This window comes from Theropithecus gelada, chromosome 2 (genome assembly GCF_003255815.1).
Source record: "Theropithecus gelada isolate Dixy chromosome 2, Tgel_1.0, whole genome shotgun sequence".
NCBI lineage: Eukaryota > Metazoa > Chordata > Mammalia > Primates > Cercopithecidae > Theropithecus > Theropithecus gelada.
The window spans coordinates 53,530,321-53,554,412 of record NC_037669.1 but is presented as its reverse complement, the minus strand read 5'-3'; the positions used below and the strand labels follow the sequence as shown (position 1 = coordinate 53,554,412).

The 24,092-nt window shown below is 44.7% G+C and overlaps 1 protein-coding gene and 1 pseudogene across 2 annotated transcripts in view; one reads left to right on the top strand and one right to left on the bottom strand.

Annotated features, from left to right (window-relative positions):
• Nucleotides 1-24,092, top strand: part of HRH1 (histamine receptor H1) — a 130,462-nt gene that overhangs the window by 84,535 nt on the left and 21,835 nt on the right. The window lies entirely within an intron of this gene.
• LOC112619311 lies at nt 17,209-17,636 on the bottom strand (annotated as a pseudogene).

Below are 24,092 nucleotides of genomic sequence, written 5' to 3'. Positions count from 1 at the left end.
ATGTTGGCCAGGCTGGTCTCAAACTCCTGACCTCATGATCTGCCTGCCTCGACCTCTTAAAGTGCTAGGATTACAGGAGTGAGCCACCGCGCCTGGCCTAAATTTTCTTATAAACTCATATTGCCATGCCTAAATACCTCAGGGAGCAGTGGCTCCAGAAAACCACACAAACCTAGCACATAAATTAATGGATTATTATCCAGAATTCTGGAGATGGGTGGTGGCGATGAGTGCATGGTTGCGTGGTTGTGAACGTAGTTAGTATCATTGAACTGTGCATATAAAATGGTTAAAATGGTAAGTGTTATACTGTAGGTATTTTATCACTGTTAAAAATAAACAAATGGGCCAGGCGCCATGGCTCACGCCTGTAATCCCAGCACTTTGGGAGGCCAAGGTGGGCAGATCACGAGGTCAGGAGTTCAAAACCAGCCTGGCCAACATAGTGAAATCCCCCGTCTCTACTAAAAATACAAAAATTCACCGGGAATGGTGGCACGTGCTTGCAGTTCCAGCTACTTGGGAGGCTGAGGCAAGAGAATCGCTTGGACCCGGGAGGTGGAGGTTGCAGTGAACTGAGATTGTGCCACTGCACTCCAACTTGGGCAACAGAGTTGAGACTTCGTCTCAAAAAAAAAAAAATTAATTTAATGTGTAACAATTCAATCAATGCACTGGTGTCTGCCGCAAGACACGTCCACTCAGTCTACCCTGAATCCCCAGGAAGATTTCTTCCTAAGATGCCCTTAAATTGACAAATCCTTTAATGTTAGACCTTGTCAAAATGCTTTAAGGAGCTGTTTAGTTTCTTTCTTATTTATTTTAATTGTGGTAACTTAATGTTTTTTTTATCAAAAATCTTCTGAAACAGGAAGGGAGGAAGTATTGCCTACAAACAGATAGAGTAGTCACACAGACCAAGGTTAAAATCCGGATTCTGCCTTTTGTTAGTTCCATGACTTTTGGCAAATTACTTAAGCTCTGTAAGACTCAGTAAAAGTAATCTGGAAAAGTAATTGTAATAGTAATTACCTCCTAGCATTATGGTGGGATTTTAATAAAACAATACCTATCAATCCCCAAGCACCACGCCTGGCCTGGGGTACCTGCTATAAATGTTAGTTGTTTGATTCCAAAAAGAATTGGACCTGGGTCTAAGAAACCCCAAGTACCACTGTCAACTCCAACCCTGACTTGCTGTATAGTCTTGGTAATGCTGCCTGTCTCTGAGGCCGGTTACCTCATCACTGTCCTGAGAATCCCTGTCCTCTGTGAGAACAGTACTGCTGAGGTGGAGGGTCCTGTTTGTTGGTACGCAAGGGGCTTAGGAATGAAGATGCCGGTGCAGAGCTTGCAGCCACTCCACTAGGCAACCAGCAAGAGGAGGTGTGGAGCTGCAGGGCTGCCCATGCACACCAGCAGGTGAAAATGTGCCTTAGACACACAGCTGAGACAGTAAATTGGTTTCCGTCATCCTGTGCAGGGAAGATCATGCTGGTTTTACCCTTCTTGTCGGGCTGCCTCTTGTAAACCTTGTTTGCCCTCTTTTATCGGACTGTGCTGAACTTAAAGAACAGAGAAATTGAGGTTCATTATAGCAACCCCAGGGAAGGGTGGCCTATCTCTCAAAGATCCACTTTTTCCCCCTGCATTTCTCTGTTTTATATAAGTAGAATAATAATGTACACATTATTTTGCTGCATTTCATAATTTTACGATTGTTCTATGTCAATAACAAAAAAAAGAAAACCAACCACAGAGACAGTTAGTTTTATTCAGAATCCTGCTTCCCCAGGAGCATAAAAGAGACCAATCCCCGATTCCTTAACTGAGATGAGGAGAAATCAAGTTAAATGTTAAACAGAGTGTGAGTCACTGCTCCCGAAGTATCTGGGCGTGGGAATATGAGTTTATAAGAAAATTTGATTTAAAGTGTAACAACTCAATCAATGCACTGCTCTCTACCACAAGACACCTCCATTCAGTCTACCGCGAATCCCCAGGAGGATTTCTTTTTAAGATGCCCTTAAGTTGACAAATCCTTTAATGTTAGACCTTGTCAAAGTGCTTTAAGGAGCTGTTTAGTTTCTCATCTAGTTATTTATTTTTAATTGTGGTAAAATATCCATAACACAGGGCCAGGCGTGGTGGCTCATGCCTATAATCCTATCACTTTGGGAGGCTGAGGCGGGTGGATTGCCTGGGCTCAGGAGTTTAAGACCAGCCTGGGCAAATGGTGAAACCTCGACTCTACTAAAATACAAAAAAAATTAGCCAGGCCTGGAGGCATGCACCTGTAATCCCAGCTACTTGGGAGGCTGAAGCAGGAGAATCGCTTGAACCTGGGAGGCAGAGGTTGCAGTGAGCCGAGATCATGCCATTGCACTCCAGCCTGAGCAACAGTGCGAGACTCCATCTCAAAAAAAATAAATCTATATCTATACCTATATCTACCCATAACACTTACTACTTTAACCATTTTATGTGCACAGTTCAGTGACACTAACTACATTCACAACCACACAATCATGTGCCCATCACCACCATCCACCTCCAGAACTCTTCACCTTGCAAAACTGAAATTCTGTACCCATCAAACACTAACTCCTCTTTCCTCCTTCCCGCAGCCCCTGGCAGCCACCATTCCACTTTCTGTCTCGAGGAATTTGACGACTCTAGGGACTTCATATAAGTAGAATCATGCAGTATTTCTCTTTCTCTGATTGTCATATTTTACTTAGCAGAATGTCCTCAAGGTTCATCCAGGTGGTACCACGTGCCAGATGCCCTTCCTTTTTTAAGGCTTAAAAATATTGCATGGTATGTGAGGACCACATTCTGTCTCCCCATTCATCTGCTGATGGGTATGTGGGTTGCTTCCACCTTCTGGTGATTGCGAATAATGCTGCTATGAGCATGAGTATATCAGTTTCTCTTTAAAAGTCCAGTAATCCTTTATTCCAGTGATGGATGGTGTAGTTGTTCGGATTGTACAGGGGAGCATCTCAGCTGGATAACAATAGTCACTTAATAGCTCTCTTGAGCACCTACAGCCTGTATAGGAACCTGTTGAGGAACTGGGTAAATAGCAATGTAGCAGGAGGCACAGGACAGGGTGGGAGTGAGGGTGGGTGCAGCCACAGCTGGAAGTGTGCACAGCTGTAACTTCCCAGCATTGAGCAGGTCCTCATGGGAACAAGTTATGAAAACTATGATTATTTTTCCATTTCCTAGATTCTGTAATTGTTTTCACAAGAAGCTAAGTGGTTCCTGTGTGATTATATATCCCAGGTGTTGTGTGGAATTTTAACTGAAATATCGAAATCTAGGGCAATTTGCCTATCACACATCCACTTATTCAACTTCCACCAGCAAGTTCACAGCACTATGTAAAATGCTTAGAACCAGTGGAGGTTTTTGTGAGTTCTAGAAAGCAAGAGAAGGGAAAAATCAATGGGGAAAAGTAGGAGTGAAGCAGATAGCCACTTAGAAGAACATGGCAGGCTGACGGGAAAGTACAGCAGCCGAGTGTCTGCTGGCAAGCTGCACGTCAGGGCTCACTTGCACAAATGGTAAGGCAGAACTAGTGGCCCCCTAGACCCAGGGGAGTTTGGAGGCCTCAGGAAACATAAACTCTCCATCCTAAGACAACACTACACCCTCTCACTCCTAATCAAGGCCCTTACATTCCACCATTCAAGCACATTAAATAATAGTTGTCCAAATGTATGGAAAAGGATTTTCTCTTTTCAGAGCCACTCTTTTAAAATGCAGACTCTCCAGTCGGGCACAGTGGCACATGCCTGTAATCCTAGCAATTTGGGAGGCCACGGTGGGCGAATCACAAGGTCAAGAGATCAAGACCATTCTGGTCAACATGGTGAAACCTCATCTCTATTAAAAATACAAAAATTAGCTGGACGTGGTGGTGCGCCTGTAGTCCCAGCTACTCAGGAGGCTGAGGCAGAAGAATCGCTTGAATCCGGGAGGCAGAGGTTGCACTGAGCCGAGATCGAGCCACTGCACTCCAGCCTGGCAACAGAGTGAGACTTCGTCTTAAAAAAAAAAAAATGCTGACACCAGCTAGGTCGGGGAGACCCTAACGCAGCAGCACTAGAGGAATTAAAGACACACACACAGAAATATAGAGGTGTAAAGTGGGAAATCAAGGGTCTCACAGCCTTCATAGCTGAGACCCCAGAGATTTACCTACGTATTGATTAACAGCAAGCCAGTCATTAGCATTGTTTCTATAGATATCAAATTAACTAAAAGTATCCCTTATGGGAAATGAAGGGATGCGCCAAATTAAAGGAATAGGTTGGGCTAGTTAACTGCAGCAGGAGCATGTCCTTAAGGCACAGATCGCTCATGCTATTGTTTGTCGCTTAAGAATGCATTTAAGCAGTTTTCCGCCCTGGGTGGGCCAGGTGTTCCTTGCCCTCATTCCAGTAAACCCACAACCTTCCAGCCTGGGCATTATGGCCATCATGAACATGTCACATGCTGCAGAGATTTTGTTTGTGGCCAGTTTTGGGGCCAGTTTATGGCCAGATTTTGGGGGGCTTGTTCCCAACAACAAAAAAAGACCGGGCACAGGCCGGGCGCGGTGGCTCAAGCCTGTAATCCCAGCACTTTGGGAGGCCGAGACGGGCGGATCACAAGGTCAGGAGATCGAGACCATCCTGGCTAACACGGCGAAACCCCGTCTCTACTAAAAACACAAAAAATTAGCCGGGCGAGGTGGCGGCGCCTGTGGTCCCAGCTACTCGGGAGGCTGAGGCAGGAGAATAGCGGGAACCCGGGAGGCGGAGCTTGCAGTGAGCTGAGATCTGGCCACTGCACTCCAGCCTGGGCGACAGAGCGAGACTCCGTCTCAAAAAAAAAAAAAAAAAAAAAAAAAAAAAGACCGGGCACAGTGGCTCATGCCTGTAATCCCAACCCTTTGGGAGGCTGAGGCAGACAGATCACAAGGTCAGGAGATCGAGACCATCCTGGCTAACATGGTGAAACCCCGTCTCTACTAAAAATACAAAAAAATTAGCCGGGCATGGTGGCGGGCATCTGTAGTCCCAGCTACTCAGGAGGCTGAGGCAGGATAATGGTGTGAACCCAGGAGGCAGAGCTTGCAGCGAGCTGAGATGTTGCCACTGCACTCCAGCCTGGTGACAGAGCGAGACTCTATCTCAAAAAAAAATGTGGACACTCCTTACAGAGCTCTCCGAATTTCAAGGCCCTTTAGAGTTTCTCCAGCTTGACTGTTCTCAAGCTGCTCTGAGGGGCCTCTGGGGAGTCTGGGGCAAAGAGGGGGAGTCAAGTAGACAGGGCTCTGGGTTCCACCACTCCACTCCAGCTACAGCAGCAAGCTGCGTCTATCTGTCTTATCTAAACTGTTACATAAACCAGTAGTTGTGCTACTGAGAAAAGGGGGAAAGGGGAATGTTTGCAAAATCCCCGATCTTGAGCAATCCCTTTAACAGAGGAGGCCTGCAGAAGTTGAGAGAAGGGTTCAGAGTCACACAGCAAATTCATTCAACAAATATTTTTTACTGTGCCAAACACACAGTAAACAAATATGAGTGCACAAATCCCTGCCCTGAAGACTGGGCCCTTCTCTCCAGGATAACTCTTCTGCAGCCTTGAGGGGACATGGACGGCATTGTCAGCAAGGAGGGGGATGGCCTTCCCCCATGATACATTCCAGCCACATCATCCTGACACCCCAAATATGAGTGAGGCCATATCTCCTGTGCATGCAAAAGGGAACACACATTTGTTCTCTTTAGTGTATTGTCCCTCAACCATCTCGTGTCACTCTTTCTGAAGCCATGCAATGTGCATGCCTACCATGTGCCAAGCAGTTCTAGCACGTGAGGCTACAAAGCTGAATAAGATGGGGCCTCTGCTCCCACGGATCTTCTAGCCAAACAGGGGAGAGAAAAGCTCTACATAAATGATCACAGTACAGAGTCAGCTCTACGCACTGATAGCTTATCAGCCTTGGAGTCTGGATCAGGGAAAGAAGAGATACATCTAGCTAGGGGAGGAAGCATTGGAATTGGGCCTCTCTTCTCTTTCCAACTTTCAGGTTAAGAAATTGGATGTTGGAGTCAGGCAGCAGCCCTTGCTTTCAAGCCCAGTGGGCCTCATAACTGTGTGAGCTTGGACTAGGGGTGTAGGTTCCCAGGGCCTCATCTGAAAAATGGGGTGATAATTACAGTTCCCACTTCCAAGGGTTGCTGTGGGGATTAAATGAGATAACACAGGTCTAACTCTTATCCTTGATAAATGTGCCCCTTATTTAAGGACTTTAGGGATGAGGTGAAGATGAGACAGAAGCTCGCCAAACGCTCTACCCAGGCAGAGAGCAGAGAGGGAAAGTAGGCAGCGTGGAAGTGGGTGCTCCACCTGCGGCTGCAAAGAGCCACACACAGGAGGGGTGCTAGGAAGTGCCGCAGGAAAGGGGGAGCAGGGCCAGGAGACAGAGGGACCCCTCCAAGGCCAAACTGAGGACTTGGGTCCCTGTAACTCATTTGTGAGTTCTAAAAGTTTTCTTGTAGATTCCCCAGGATTTTCTACAAACAAGAGTGCTGGGATTACAGGCATGAGCCACCGCACCTGGCCACAACCCAGCTTTATAAGGGTTGTAATTGAGGTCTGTGCAGAGTTCAGCAAAGCTCTGGAGAAGGAAGTGAATTAACCCAGCCTGGTGGGACGGAGGAATGCCTAAAAGGAAGTGACATCAGAACTGGGTTGTAAAGAACTGAATGTCTTGCCAGGGTAAGAGGACGGGAACAGGCATTCCCGGCAGGAGAGCAGCGTTTGTAAAGGTATGCGGTGTACACAAGCAGGGCCTATTTTGAGAGAGTGGAGAATCACAGATGAGGCTGCACAGTAAGGTAACACCAGGTGGAAAAAGCTCTGTGTGATGGCTCAAATGTATTGACATATAACTAGCCACTGCCTGGCACCCTGCCTCTATTTCCAGAGTAGACCTGTTTTATCTCTTGGGCATTTGTCAAGCTGATTGGAGTAATGAATAAAGAAAAGAGGGCACTGGGAAAGCTAAGCTGATTTATATTAGAAATTACATGATACCCTTCAATAAATCAGAAAGATCGAAGAGTGGGTGAGAAGGGAAAAGGGAATTAAAAGGGAACCAAGGCAACCTGAAGTTTTTGAGAGAGAGAAATTTGAGCGTGAGCAGCTGATGCTGTAGCTGGCACTAGGGGGTGACAGATGGGAGAATAAGTTTTTTGTGATGGTGTTGTGTCTGGAATTGGTGGGTTTTTGGTCATACTGACTTCAAGAATGAAGCTGCAGACCCTCGCGCTGAGTGTTATAGTTCTTTAAAATGGTGTGTCTTAAGCTTATTCCTTCTGATGTTCCAACGTGTTCGTAGTTTTTTCCTTCTGGTGGGTTCACAGTCTCACTGGCCTCAGGAGTGCAGCTGCGCACCTTCACAGTAAGTGTCACAGCTCTTAAGGTGGCACATCGGGAGTTGTTCACTCCTCCCAGTGGGTTCCTGGTTTCACAGGCCTCAGGAATTAAGCTACAAAGCTTCACAGTGAGTGTTACAGCTTACAAACACACTACACACCCTAACAGTGAACAGCAATAAGATTTATTGCACAGTGAGAAAAACAAAACTCCCACTGTGCAGAAAACCACCACAACACGTTGCCATTGCTGGCGCCAGCAGCCTGCTTTTATTCCCTTATCCGACCCCACCCACATCCTGCTGATTGGTCCATTTTACAGAGAGCTGATTGGTCTGTTTTACAGAGAGCTGATTGGTCCATTTTTACAGAGTGCTGATTGGTGCATTTACAATCCCTGAGCTAGACACAGAGTGCTGATTGGTGTGTTTACAATCCTTTAGCTAGACACAGAGCGCTAGAAAAGTTCTCCAAGTCGCCACTAGGTCAGCCAGATACAGAGTACTGATTGGTGTATTTACAAACCTTAAGCTAGACACAGAGTACTGATTGGTGTTTAACAAACCCTGAGCTAGACACATAGTGCTGATTGGTGCGTTTACAATCCCTTAGCTAGACGCAGAACTAAACAGAAAAGTTCTCCAAGTCCCCACTAGGTTAGCTAGATACAGAGTACTGATTGGTGTATTTATAATCGCTTAGCTAGACATAAAGGTTCTGCAAGTCCCTGCTAGACCCAGGAGCCCAGCTGGGTTCACCTAGTGGATCCCACACAGGGGCTGCAGGTGAAGCTGCCCACCAGTGCTGCACTGTGCGCCAGCACTCCTCCGCCCCTGGGCCGTCATGGGACCGGGCGCAGTGGCCCAGTGTGCGGTGCGTGTCAGGGAGGCTCCGACTGCGCGGGAGCCCACGAGTAGGGGGAGGCTCAGGCATGGCGGGCTGCAGGTCCCGAGCCCTGCCCCGCGGGGCGGAGGCAGCTGAGGCCTGGTGAGAATTCCGGCAGTGCTGGGGCACCCGGAACTGGCGCTGGCCCGCGAGCGCAGCGCGCATCCCCGGTTCCCGCCCGCGCCTCTGCCTCCATACCTCCTCGAAAGCAGAGGGAGCTGGCTGCGGCCTCGGCCAGGACAGAGAGGGGCTCCCACAGTGCTGTGGCGGGCTGAAGGGCTCCTCAAGCGCTGCCAGAGTGGACTCAGGCCGCATAGGTGCCGAGAGCGAAGGCTGCTAACATGTTGTCACCTCTCAGTTTTGCCTATTGGAAAGTCTTCAGTAAAGGTTGAAGTTACTTTTCCATATCATTTTATTTTCTGGATATTGGACTTGAATTTCTTTTTAATAGGATCATGGGGCCGGGCATGGTAACTTAAGCTTGTAATCCCAGCAGCACTTTGGGAGGCCGAGGCGGGTGGATCACTTGAGGTCAGGATTTGGAGACCAGCCTGGCCAACATGATGAAACCCCATCTCTACTAAAATTTTAAAAAATAGCTGGGCTTTATGGTGGGCGCCTGTAATCCAACCTACTCAGGAGGCTGAAGCATGAGAATCGCTTGAACGTGGGAGGTGCAGATTGCAGTGAGCCAAGATGGCACAACTGCACTCCAGCCTGGGTGACAGAGTGAGAGTCAGCCTCAAAACACACACACACACACACACACAAAAAGATACCAGAGGTAGACTGGATGCAAAACAGTCCAGGTTTATTTGGGTTGTTACCCTTGTATCACGTATGTGGGGTCAGGGGGTTTCTGTATATTCTGACAACAGTGGCCAGCCATTAGAGTTTTGAGTAGGGGGATTGGATTTGTGGTTTTAGAAAGATCATTTGGCTTCTATGTGAAATGGGCCAAAACCAGGAGCAGGAAGACCAGTTAGGAAACTGTGATAGCGGATGAGAGAAGATGTTGTCAAAGTCCGCAGCAGAACAGAACAGGGGTGACCCAACCTGGACATCATCTCTGGTCTTCAGTCACCTGTAGTGCAGAGTTTTGAAGCAGGTCTGAGCATGGGACCGTAGTGGTTGGGAAGGAAATGCCATTTACCTATGATGATGAACATCATCATGGGTGATGAAGATTTTTTTTTTTTTTTTCCTGAGACAAGTCTCGCTCTGTCACCCAGGCTGGAGTGCAGTGACACGAGCTCGACTCACTGCAGCCTCCATCTCCCAGGTTCAAGCAGTTCTCCTGCCAAGCCAAGGTCACCCAGTAGCTGAGATTATAAGTGCCCGCCACCATGCCTGGCTAATTTTTGTATTTTTAGTAGAGACAGGGTTTCACCATATTGGCCAGACTAGTCTCAAACTCCTGATCTAGGTGATCTGCCCACCTCAGCCTCCCAAAGTGCTGGGATTACAGGCGTGAGCCAACACGCCCGGCCTTACATTTTCTTTATGTACATACACACCCATAAGGAGGCCTGTCTGAGCTGCACAGGACTTTGGTCTCCACCTGAGCATGATCTCCCTTTCACTTCTGGAGTGCTTGGAGAGATCTAGACAAGACCACTTTCTTTGTGGTTTCTTGACTTGCCCACACCCCCTGGGAACTTCCTCTCTCTGAGAGTAAATAGAGTCTATCCTTAGATAACACTTTCCCGAGGAACCAGCCAGAAGTAAGATTTGCTGTCAGTCACTAGGGAAATGATTGCTGTTGGAGCTGGCCAATTAATCAGCAGGACAGAAAGTTCTTGGATGAACCAGGACAGGCCCCAGCCATCCCTGAGGCATATCAAAAACAAGGGGAGAATTGGGAGTCTTACTCACATTTCCATCTCTAGTGGCTTGGCCTAGCATAATACCTGGTACCACATTATTGTTTAATTAATAGTTCCTGAATATATTAATGAATTAGCATCACATGAAACTCTGAATGCGGTCATGTTGGGTCAGAACTGTGGTGCGTTAAAGGCAGGATGCATCTACTTACTCATCACTTACTGACCTCTTCCTACCATAATTCGGCTTTGGTTAGGAAAGTGATTCACAATATTGGCTGCATTGGAACTATCTGGAGAGTTTTTAAAATCCAGGCCAGGCAGAGTGGCTCCTACCTGTAATCCTAGTGCTTTGGGAGGCCAAGGCAGGAGAATTGCTTGAGGCCAGGAGTTCAAGGTCACAGTGAGCTATGATCTTGCCACTGCACTCCAGCCTGGGCAACAGAACGACAACCTGTCTCCAACAAAAAATTGTTTTTAATCCTGAAACCCAGACACACCCTAGACCAGTTACATCAGAATCCAGTCCAGGAGTGGTGAGTCCTCGGCATTAGTATTTTTTTAAAGCTCTGATTATGATTCCAATGCGCAACCAAGTTTTAAAGCCACTGGGCTAGGTGCTGGAAATATAAGTGAATATCGCAGTGGTCCTGCCCTTGTAGGGATCAAAGTCTAAGTGAAGGACACCTGAATTCATTCAATAGAATATAGTGGACCGGGCGTAGTGGCTCACGCCTGTAATTTCAACACTTTGGGAGACTGAGGTGGGTGGATCACCTCAGGTCAGGAGTTTGAAACCAGCCCGGCCAACATGGCAATACCCCATCTCTACTAAAAAAATACAAAAATTAGCCAGTTGTGGTGGCACGTGCCTGTTGTCCCAGCTACTCGGGAGGCTGAGGCAGGAGAATCGCTTGAACCCAGGAGGTGGAGGTTGCAGTGAGACAAGATCTTGTCACTGCACTCCAGCCTGGGCGACAGAGTGAGACTCGGTCTCAAAAAAAAAAAAAAAAAAAGAATATAGTGTTAAATGCCTTAATAGAGATATGGAGACAATACTGTAGGAACCCAGAAGAAGAAATGCTTAGATATGGCTAAGGGATACAGGAAAGCTTCAGAAAAGAAGGAACAGTTAAGATGGGCTTTGTAGAATAAATAGAAGTTCATTGATACTTTCCTTCCCTCTGCCTCCCTCCCTTCCTTTTTCTTCCCATCTTGTTTATCAACCTTTCCACCTCTCCTTTGTCCCTTTCATTCTTCTCACCTACTTTGTTTCAGGTGGGCTCTGAAATAGGCCCATAAAAGACAATAGTAAACATAAATGAAATGCTAATCTGCAAGACACATCCCCTTCCTGGAGAAGAGAATCCTGTGTGTAGAGCCCCCCAAAACTGAAAGAACCTGGGGAGTTTGGGGACAGCGAGTTCATTTTTGCTGGAGTGCTGTGGTTCAAAATATGAAGGAAATGTCATACCAACAGCCTAAGGAGTTTGAAGTTTTCCTTCAAGGCATTTAGAAGCAAAACAATATATGACAAGATTTAAAACAGTGTTTACCACATCTTGGGTGTTACCTGAAGTGACTGTAAATGGTACAGAAATGTACCATTAACTAATATTGACTAACTGATTTTCAAGTCTTACTTGCATATTTAAGTCCTTCTGATTACCTCCAAGAGAGTCTCAATTTGGTGTTGGGATGTTTTTATTATTTATTTATTTACTTTTTTATTTTGAGACAGAGTCTCGCTCTGTCACTCAGGCTGGAGTTTAGTGGCACGATCTCAGCTCACTGCAAGCTTGGCCTCCTGGGTTCACACCATTCTCCTACCTCAGCCTCCTGAGTAGTTGAGACTACAGGCGCCTGCCACCACGCCCGGCTAATTTTTTGTATTTTTAATAGAGATGGTGTTTCACCGTGTTAGCCAGGATGGTCTCGATCTCCTGACCTCGTAATCCGCCTGCCTCGGCCTCCCAAAGTGCTGGAATTACAGGTGTGAGCCACCGTGCCCGGCCAGTGATGGGAAGTTTTTAACACCTATCTTACTCTTGCTAGGGTTTCTCTTTAACAAAGCAAAGCCTTCTTCACAATATCTGAGTAGAATTAAATCACACTGTTTTATTGTCATTTTATTTATGGCTATGGAAAGTTCTATAGATAACAAAAAAAGATAACTGGTTTTTCATATGTGGTAGTGAAATAAACTTCAGCAAAAAGTGGATCCATTTAAATTATATATAAAGTAAATGGTGGTATAGGAAAGACAGATCAGCAAAAATGATAATGGGAATAAGTAACTGAAGGAGAGAAATGTGGATTTAGAAAGATTGCTTGTAGTTGACACGGGTGGGGACTACAGGGGGTGAAATTGGAAGTGGGCTGGCCAGTTAGGGGGCTGTTGCAGTATCCCTGGTGAGAGCAAACTTGAGCTTAGATCAAGGCAGCCTCCAAAGGATGAACAAAAGGAGTAGGCGGCTGGCCTCCAGAAGGCCGGTGACAGACAGGAGACACCAGAGCATGTTCTAGGGAGCTGACACTGACTGAAGTCCACTGGGTAGGTTCAAGGGCAGATGAGAGAGACCAAGTCCCAGGGCCTGACCCCAGGTCTAAGGCAGTGAAAGTACTGGGCATGAAGACAAGAATTTTAAATTCCATTATTGGCCTTGGGTGCCAAGGTGAGCTCATACACAGGAATCAAGGAGCAGGAGGCAGCTTGCTGCTGGATCCTAAACCTGGCTCGGCACCACATTCACCAGGGGAGCTATTAAAAAACACCTAAACCTTAATGTTTAGACATTAACTGGAATTGCCTATGCCTTGGGGGAATGGCCAGCAGCCCCTGTGGAAAACAGTTCAAGTCTGCCTTTTCATGCTTCCACTATATCATGGAGGAGATCAAGGGGTCAGACTGTGTAGACCGGTTCCGGGTCATGCAGGAATGCATGCAGAAATACCCAGACCTCTATCCCCAAGAGTCATCGGCGCCAGTCCAGACCTACTGGATCCTACTGAATCGACTAAGCCGGATCCCAGTGTACGATATATTTCACAGTTGCTCTGATAATTCTTTTTTTTTTATTTCTTTTTTTTTTTTTTTGAGATGGAGTCTCGCTCTGTCGCCCAGGCTGGAGTGCAGTGGCCGGATCTCAGCTCACTGCAAGCTCCGCCTCCCGGGTTCACGCCATTCTCCTGCCTCAGCCTCCCAAGTAGCTGGGACTACAGGCGCCCGCCACCTCGCCCGGCTAGTTTTTTGTACTTTTTAGTAGAGACGGGGTTTCACCGTATTAACCAGGATGGTCTCGATCTCCTGACCTCGTGATCCGCCCGTCTCGGCCTCCCAAAGTGCTGGGATTACAGGCTTGAGCCACCGCGCCCGGCCGCTCTGATAATTCTTATGAACCCAACCTGGATGTAACCACAGTGTAAAAACCCTTGCTACTCAAAGTGAGGTTCGTGGGCCAACAGCATGGGCATCACCTCAGAGCTTGTTAGAGATGCAGAATCTCTGGTCCTACCTCAGACCTCCTGAACCATTTTAACGAGACTCAGAAAATGTATTTGCATATGAAAGTTTAGGAAGCACTGTCTTAGACCAGTGGTTTTTTTAATCCTGGCTGCACACTGGATCACCTGGGGACCTTCAAACCATAGTGGCTGGGAGTCTGGGAGTGCGGCCAAGGTATCAGTAAGAGTTTTTTTACATTAAGCCTTTTAGGAACACTCAGTTGTCGGAAATAACATAGAGCAATCCTGCATACACTTTACTCAATTTCCTCCAGTGGTAGCATATTGCAAAACTGTAGTAAAATATCACAACCGACATTGACATAAAGACAATCAAGTACAGAAGAGTTCCATCACCAACGTTGCCTTTCTATAGCCACATCCCCTTTCCTTCTCACCTCCCTCATCCCTAACCCCTGACAACCACTAATCCATTCTCCATTTCTATAATTGTGTCATTTCAGGAATGTTATACAAATGTCATACGGTTAGTAACCTTTTGGGACTGCTTTCACTTCACATAATTCTCTGGAGACTCATCCAGATTGTTGGGAATAGCACTAGTGCATTCCTTTTTACTACTGTGTAGTATTCCACAGTTGGTTTCTCATTCACCTATCAAAGGGTATCTGGTTGTTTCCAGCGTTGAGCTATTATGAATAAAGCTGCTATAAGCATTCATGTTCAGGTTTTTTGTAGGCAAATAAGTTTTAGTTTCTTTGGGATAAATGTCCAGGAGTGCAATTACTCAAGTTTATGGTAGTTACATGTTTAGTATTTTAAGAAACCGGCATACTCTTCCAGAATGGTTGTATCATTTTACCTTCCCACCAGAAATATATGAGTGATACAGTTTCTCTGCAGTCTTCCTCAGCATTTGGTGTTGCCACTGTCTTTTATTTTAGCCATTCTGATGGCTGTGCAGTGATATCTCATTGTGGTTTTGATTTGCACTTTTCTGATGGCTAGTAATATTGAACATCTTTTCACAGGCGGATGGGCCATCTGTATCATCTATTTGACGATTAAATGTTTCCTCATGTCATTTGCCCATTTTCTCATCGGATTGTCTGCTTTTTACTGTTGAGTTTTGAGAGCTCTTTATATATTCTAAATACTAGTCCTTTGTAAGATATGTAGCTGGCAAATATTTTCTCCTTGTCTTTTTATCCTCTTAACAGGGTCTTTCACAGAACAAAATTTTTCCTTTTGATGGGGTCTAATTCATTGTTTTTTCTTTTTGTGGATCATGTTTTTAGTCACAAGTCTAAGAACTTTTAGCTTAGCTGTGGATCCTGAAGATTTCTTCTAATGTGTTTTTCTACAAGTTTTGTAGTTTTACATTTTACATTTAATGGTCTGTGGAGCATTTTGAGTTAATTTTTTGTTCGTATGTTTTTTAGACGGAGTCTCGCTCTGTCACTGGGCTGGAGTGAAGAGGTGCGATCTTGGCTCACTACAATCCCCACCTCCCGGGTTCAAAAGATTCTATATTTTTAGTAGAGACAGGGTTTCACTATGTTGGCCAGGATGGTCTCAATCCCTTAACCTCATGATCTGCCTGCCTCGGCCTCCCAAAGTGCTGGGATTACAGGCATGAGCCACCACCATGCCCAGCCTGAGTTAACTTTTTTATAAGACATAAGGTTTAGGTTGTTCAGTTTTTGCCTATGACGTCCAATTGTGCCAGCACCATTTGTTGAAAATGCTTTAATTTTGCGCCTTTGTCAAAAATCACCTGAGAATATTCGAGTGGTTCTATTTCTATTTCTTGACTCTCTGTTCTATTCTATTGATTTATGTGTCTACTCCTTTGCCAATACCACAAAATCTTGATTAGTGTAGCTATTAATGTATAGTAGTTTTGAAATTGGGTAGGTCAATTTCTCCCATTTTATTCTCTTTTTCTCAAAATTGAGTTGTTCTGGTTTCTTCACTTTTCCCTATACATTTTAGAAGAGTCTTGTCTATATCTGTAAGACATCTTGCTGATATTTTGATAGGAATTGCATTAAATCTGTATATTAATTTGGGAATAATTGACATATTTACTCTGTTGAGACTTCCGATCCATGAACACTCTCCATTTATTTACATCTTTGATTTATTTCATCAGCATGTTGTAGTTTTCAGCACAGAGTCCTGTACAAGTTCATCTGAGAATGTGTTGTTTTCCTTTTTTTCCTTGTAGATATTTTCACTGAGTATAAGAGTCTGGGCTGACAGTTCTTTTTTTTCAGCATCTGAAAAATATAATGCCATTTTCTTGTCTCTATGTTTTCTGTGAGAAATCTGCTATCATTCCCATTATGGTAAGGTGTTTTTCTCTGACACTTTCAACATTTTTTGTCTTTCATTTTCAGGAGTTTAATTATTATGTGTTTTGGTGTATATTTGGGGGGCTTATCCTGTTTGGTTAACAGTTTCTTGATTCTGCAGAGTTAGATCTCTTGCCAAATTTGGGACATTTTCAGCCATTATCTCTCAAAGCACATTGTCATTGCCACCCTTTTTCTCATCTCCTTCTGGGACTATGATTATATGAATGTTAGATCTTTTGTTATAGTCCCACAGGACCCTGGAGTTCTGTTTGTTTGTGTATTTGTTTATTAGTCTTTTCCCTCTGATGTTCAGATTTGGGAATTTCTATTGTTTTATCTTCCAGTTTACTGATTCTTTCCTCTATTCCTGCCTTCTTTAAGCCCATCAATTGGGTTCTTTTTTTTTTTTTTCAGGTAGAAATCATGTTTCCTTTTAATTGAATACTTAATTCACAATGTTTCCTCTCTTCCTGCTACTCTGGTAATAATTAGGTCCCCACCTCTCAAGAACATTGCACCTGGCCAGACTGAGAGCCAGTGTGAACATGGGCCCCAAACCAGGGCTTTCGGAATAACAAGGAACAGCCAAGCCAGCCTCTCCCTTCACTTAGAGAGGGACTGTGAATGCGAGGGTCCAAATCTTCACCGTCCAAACACAGAAAACCAGGAGCTCCACACCAACATGGAAACCAAAATGTATCAGGAATGAAGTGCAGTACACCTTCACATACTCAAGGTCAAGATGGGTTTGCAGAAATCGTATCTGACCATCTGGCCTCTGCTAGTAGAGGCCCCACCCCAGCATTTTTAAGAGAAGATGTTTTTGTTTCTATTACTTGTATTATTTCCCCAAGGGGTACAAAATCTACCAAAAGGAATATAATGAATCAGAATAAATCAGCTCACTCACAAGAAACCTTCCTGGGTAATGGTTTTTAGTTGCTGAGCTTATTCAGCACATGATTTAAAAGTGGCAAAATTCAGGGCAATCTGAAAAGAGAATTCAAAAGTGGCAGCTACAGGTTTAGGTAGGACACACATACATACAACCCCCATTTTTTTTTCAGTGTATATGTCAAGAGGTCAAGACCACTGATCATCAAAATAAGTTATTTTGTATATTACAGTGCACAGGACAACAGAGGGAAAGACACTTTCTTGGAAGGTGACGACAAGGCTTTTTGCAAAAGGTCCACTTCAAAAGGACTGGAGCCCAGTGCCTTGTGGCCTTCGTTAACCTGACCCCTCCTCTTCTTTGGTTGCAGTGGCTTCAGTGGGAGCTGTTTCTTCTGCTTGTTCTGCTGGCTGCTTCTCTTCTTCCTCTTCCTCATCCTCATCCTCTTGGGGATAGAGGTCTGGGTATTTCTGCATGCATTCCTGCATGGCCCGGAACCGGTCTACACAGTCTGACCCCTTGATCTCCTCCATGCTATAGTGGAAGCAGGAAAAGGCTGACTTGAACTGTTCCCCACAGGGGCCGCTGGTCATTCGCCCAAGGCATGGGCAGTTCCAGTTAATGTCTCCATTGGCAGTATCTATCCATGCTCCGCGTATGGATCATTGGGTTCATCAGCCACCGATTCTGCATTGCTTGGAGTTTCCTGGTCTTCTTTGGTTACAAATATGATTTGATCCTTCCCTTCCTGCCAGCAGTAGGACATGGCTGCAGCCCAGCCCTGAGACCTTGCAGAAGCAGCAGCAGCTGCAGCTTCACGCCATAACCTTCCTCTCCTCAGGTAGGGCGGGCACCTCTGGATTCTTATTTCAACTATTATTTCCATTCTAAATTTCCATTGGTTCTTCTTTATATTTTCTATTTCTTTGCTGAGACTTTATTTTTTTAATTTGTCTCAAGTGTGTTCACATTTGCATGTTGAAGCATTTTTATGATGATTACTTTAAATGTTTTGTCAGATAATTCTAACACTTCTGTAGTCGTGGTATCTATTAATTGCTTTATTTATTCATTTTTAAATTTATTTTTATTTTTATTTTATTTATTTATTTTTTAAAGACAGAGTCTTGCTCTGTTTCCCAGGCTGGAATAGAGTGGCATGATCATAGCTCACTGCAGCCGCAAACTCCTGGTTTAAGCAATCCTGCTGCCTTAGCCTCCCAAGTAGCGGGGACTACAGATGCACATCACCATGCCTGGTTAATTTTTTTAAAAAATTTTGTATAGATGAGGTCTTGCTATGTTCCCCAAGTTGCTCTCAAATTCCTGGGCTGAAGGGATTCTCCTGCCTCAGACTTCCAAAGTATGATTGCTTTTTTTTTTCTCTTTGAGATGGAGTCTCACTCTGTCGCCCAGGCTGGAGTGCAGTTGTGCGATCTCGGCTGACTGCAAGCTCTGCCTCCCAGGTTCACACCATTCTCCTGCCTCAACCTCCTGAGTAGCTGGGACTACAGGTGCCCACCACCACGCCCAGCTAATTTTTTTGTGTTTTTAGTAGAGATGGGGTTTCACCGTGTTAGCCAGGATGGTCTCGATCTCCTGACCTCGTGATCTGCCTGCCTTGGCCTCCCAGAGTGCTGGGATTTCAGGCGTGAGCCACCGTGCCCGGATAGTATGATTGCTTTTTAAAAATCCTATTTGGGCCAGGTGTGGTGGCTCACGCCTGTAATCCCAGCACTTTGGGAGGCCGAGGCAGGCAGATCATGAGGTCAGGAGATCGAGACCATCCTGGCTAACACGGTGAAACCCCGTCTTTACTAAAAATGCAAAAAATTAGCCAGGCATGGTGGCATGTGCCTGTAGTCCCAGCTACTTGGGAGGCTGAGGCAGGAGAATGGCTTGAACCTGGGAGGCAGAGGTTGCAGTGAGCCGAGATCACGCCACTGCACTCCAGCCTGGGCGACAGAGTGAGACTCTGTCTCACAAAAAAAAAAAAAAAAAAAAAAATCCTATTTGAATTCCCTTCTCATTTTTTGATGTGAAAAATGATTTTCAATTGAAATATGGAAATTTTAGGTATTATGAGACCTAGGATCATATTTAAATCTCCTGACACTGCCGTAGCAGGGGAAGCCGGAGGACACAAGGGGAGAGTGTGCTGCCTCATTACTTCCAGGTGGAGGTAGATGTCCTGGCTCCCCACTTAGCTTCTCTTGACACCTGAAGGGCGTGGGTTTCTCATTATTGCTGAGCAGATGTGGGAGCTCCATCTCCCCACTAGGCCACTGAAGATAAGTCCTCAGCTGGGAGGGATGAGACTGCCTCCTCACTGCTCCCCATGCACCCCTACTGACACTGTGGGAGTGGGTGCAGGGCTTGTCATCACCTGACAGGATGCAAGTCCCAGCTCCCTGCTAGGAATGGCGGGGACACCACCCCAGCAGGGGGAGTTGAGTCACTTCATTACAGCTTGACAAGGGTGGAAGTCTTGGCTTCCCTCCCTCCTTCGCCTCATCTGGCTAGGACAGGAACGGGGCACAGTGTTTTTCTATGGTGTTTGGCTGAAATAGAGCAGGTGTTGTCTAAAAGTTTTCTATTTTGCTAGGCAGCCCCTTTCCCAGTCTTTTGGCTAGACACAGCAGGCTTTTGTTTTGCCTGTGCCGATTGCCATTTCTGAGCTGCCAGCTTCTTCAGCTCAAACTCTCTGATGTATGTGGCCAAACAAAAGCCCGGGGAACTCATCACAGTGTCATTCATTGAGTCCCAGTGTTCCTCACTGCTTTGCCTTTGCCTCTCCACCTGTCAGAGTCTTCTTGTGTTTGCTTTAAATGTAACATCCAGAGTTTTGGTTGTACTTAGCAGAATAGAGAAAAGTACCTCTACTCAGTCTTCCTGAAAGAAGACATCTCAATATGTTTTAAAAGCTTTTGACGCAGTGGCTCACGCCTGTAATCCCAGCACTTTGGGAGACTGAGGCAAGTGGATCATTTGAGGTCAGGAGTTTGAGACCAGCCTGGCCACTATGGTGAAACCCCGTCTCTACTAAAAACATAAAAATTAGCCAGATGTGGTGGCAGGCACCTGTAATCCCAGCAACCTGGGAGGCTGAGGCAGGAGAATCACCTGAACCTGGGAGGCAGAGTTTGCAGTGAGCTGAGATCATGCCATTGTACTCCAGTCTGGGCAACAGAGCGAGACTCCATCTCAAAAAAAACAAAACAAAACTCTCAGGCAGGCAGAATCGAGAATTACTGGTATAGGCTGGCACCTCCATGAAAATAGGAACTGTGTTCATCCCTTGGCTATCATAATATCTGTACCTGGCAAGAATATTCATCAGTGAAGATTTTGTGGATGGTCTGATGGAAGGAAGGGAGAATGAATGGATAAATAGATGAATGAATAAATGAATCATCTGTGAATATCAGAATAGAACTAGGAACCAGATCGCGTCACACTCATCTATGCCCTATATATAAATAACTTCTATATATAAATAACCCGTATATATAAATAGCCTGGCCCCAGAACCAGCAATAGGGCTTGACCAGCAGGTGGTGCTAAAGAGCCCCAGGTGTGGGATGAGGTGGCAGCTGCAGGCAGGTATCCATCAGGTCACTTGACTGAAAGAGACAAAAGTTACAGGAACTCCTAATCACCTGGGAGATCTCTCTTATAAATGCCGCATCTGCCTCTCTTTTTCTCCTGCCAGCTCTTTTATTTAGTTCAATATCATCAATCACTTTTTTCTTCCTCAAGAAGAGAACAGCCTGAATAACTTTGGTCTTTGAAAGTATATTGCTCAGAATTTAGTCTCCAAGGATTCGGAGCAAAATGAAAACATTATTCATCATGTCCTGAAATGATACTTGTGTGTGTGCTGGGTTTGGTAGTGTAATCACTGTGTCCTTGTCTCATGTTAGCACGGATATCCATATTTTCAAATTCCTTGGAATCTTTATTTAAAGCGTTTGTTTATTTTCCTCTTTTCACAGTGAAAAAGAGGATGATGTATTCACTATATCCCTTTCTCATGCTAGCATGGATGTCCATGTTTTCAATTCCCTGGAATCTTTATTCAAAGTGTTTATTTATTTTATTCTCTTCACAATGAAAAAGAGGATGGGGTAGGGGAGTATGTGAAGTTCACTGGAAGGTCTTAGCAGATGGGTGCCCCTTGGGCCTTTAAGTGAAACTTGCTCTTGAGTCACTCTGGAATCTCTTAGTGCAGGCACCAAGCCCTAAAAACTACAGAAGCCTCTGTTTCCACATCATTAAAATGGGGGGCAGAATTATTTTGGTGAGGTCACCAGCACGATGAGGATTAAATGACGCAATATGGAAAATCTCCCAGCCTGATGCAATCATGAAAATATTACTTTTCTTTTTCTTTTTTTTTGAGACAGAGTCTCGCTCTGTCGCCCAGGCTGGAGTTCAGTGGCATGATCTCGGCTCACTGCAACCTCTGCCTCTCAGGTTCAAGCAATTCTCCTGCCTCAGCCTCCTGAGTAGCTGGGATTACAGGCATGCGCCGCCATGCCCAGCTAATTTTTTTTTTTTTTTTTTTTTTTTTTTTTGTATTTTTAGTAGAGACGGAGTTTTACCATATTAGCCAGGGTGGTTTCAAACTGCTTACCTTGTGATCTGCCCGCCTCGGCCTCCCATAGTGCTGGGATTATAGGCGTGAGCCACCGCGCCCAGCTTCTCTCTTGCTTTTTGATGTTAGAAAGTAAGAGATAACTGAGCTGGGCTTTTAATGCTGCCTTTTTTTTTTTTTTTTTCTTCTTCCATTTAGTGATAATATCCTTCAGCTTTCCTTTCCTGCACTTAGCTTTAAAAATTCCAGCCTGTCACACCAGGGCTGGGGGTTGTGGGGAGTATACAAACAAACAAGTTCAGTCTCTTAAACCAAATTATAAAATGAGAGAAGATCACAGACGTGTAGGAGGAAAGGTTTGATTTAGCTCTGTCATTCCTCTCCTTCCACTTCCGATGACTAATTTAGAAGTTACGCATAACATCTCCCTGCCCCTTTTACAAGAAACCATGAGATCTATTTTATCTAAATCTCGGTTCTGGTTAAAGCAGTTCTTCTGCTAAGCAACTAGTTTGTTTTCATTTAAATGATGCTGAGAATCTTATAACTGATCCTGTTTCCCAACACTGGTGCAGTGAAATAGATTTTAAAAACAGACAGAGAGATCTGGAACCCAAAGCAGTCTCTTTCTTAATCCACTGAAAAAATTTTAAAACAACTTGATTGAGGTGTAATTTTCCTATCATAAAATTCACCCATTATAAGTGAGTCATATAATTCAGTTATCATATATTCAGTTAGTAAATTTACAGAATTGTATAATCATCATCAGAATCCAATTTTAGAACATTTCTCTCTTTTCCAAAAGATCCCTGCCTGTTCCCCCCTCCAGGCAACCACTAATCTATTCTCTGTCTCTATAATATAATTTGCCTGTTCTGGACATTTCATATAAATTGAATCATTCAATGTGTTGCCTTTTGTGTCTGACTTCATTCACCTAGCATGATGTTTTTCCAGTTCCTCCATGTTGTAGCTTGGAATAGTACTGTGTTTCTTTCTAATGACAAATAGAGCACATTTTAATCAAAATCCATTCACCAGTTGATGAACATTTGGGTTTTTTCCACTTTTTGGTTGTTATGAATAATGCTATGAATATCTGCATACAAGTTTTTCTGTGGTCACGTGATCAGTTCTCTTGGGTATATATGTAGGTGTGGAATCAATCACTGAGTCATATGGTAACCATGTTTAACCATTTGAAGAACTGTCAGACTGCTTTTCACAGTAGCTGCACCATTTTACATTTCCACCAGCAGTGTTTGAGAGTTCTTATTTCTCCACATCTTCACCACCACTTGTTATTGTCCTTCTTTTTAAATTATAGTCATCCTAGTAGATGTGAAGTGGTATCTCACTGTGGTTTTGATTTTTCATTTCCTTAATGACTAATGATGTTGAACATCCTTTCATGTGCTTTTGAGCCATTCCTATATCTTGTTTGGTGAAATGTCTATATAAATCCTTTGCCTATTTATAAATTGGGTTATTTATCTTCTTGTGATTGAGTTGGAAGAGTTCTTTATATATTTTGGATATATTAGATATATGATATATCATATATATGACCTATAAATATTTTCTTCCATTCCATAGCTTTTCATTTTCTTAGTGGTACCTCTTGAAACCCAAAAGTTTCTCATCTTGATGAAGTCCGATTTAGCAGTTTTTAAAAATTCCTTATGCCTTTGGTGCTGTATCTGAGAAATCTTTGCCTAACTCAAGGTCACAAAAATTTAGCTTTTACATTTAGGACTATCATCAATTATGAGCTAATTTTTGTGTATGATATGAGGGAAAGGTCTAAATTCATCCTTCTGCTGGTAGATCTCGGTTGTTCCAGCATATGAATTATTGCATTTTGTCTGCTGCCTTCTTTTATCCCCTCCTCTATTTTAGCATTCCCAGAGGTGAGCAACAGTCCCCCTCCTGCCCCCAGTGGCAGCCCCCCACCCCCCACTTACCCCCACTCTTATAAAATCTGGAGTTTTTGCATGAAATCTTTTAGGTTTTTTTTTTTTTTTTTTTTGAGACGGAGTCTCGCTCTGTCGCCCAGGCTGGAGTGCAGTGGCCAGATCTCAGCTCACTGCAAGCTCCGCCTCCCAGGTTTACCCCATTCTCTCGTCTCAGCCTCCCGAGTAGCTGGGAGTACAGGCGCCCGCCACCTCGCCTGGCTAGTTTTTTGTATTTTTTTTAGTAGAGACGGGGTTTCACCGTGTTAGCCAGGATGGTCTCGATCTCCTGACCTCGTGATCCGCCCGTCTCGGCCTCCCAAAGTGCTGGGATTACAGGCTTGAGCCACTGCGCCCAGCCAAAATCTTTTAGTTTTTAAATGTTGTCAATTATTCAATTGTTTTATTTGTCTTCTTGATACATCAGATATATATCAGATATATGAGACCAACAGACTGTCTTGATGGCACAACTCCAATCCCAGAGTTCCAGAAGAGAGGACTGGGCTGACTGGTCTATTCTGGGTCAGAGGACAACTTCTGGTTCAATCAGGTGTGCCCAGGGGTCAGGGTTACATAGTATAATTATGGCTGCCAGAGCCCACCCTAGGTGAGATGATGGTTCTCAGAGAGGAGGCTTGACTTGAGCTGGGCAAATACCCCAAAAGGT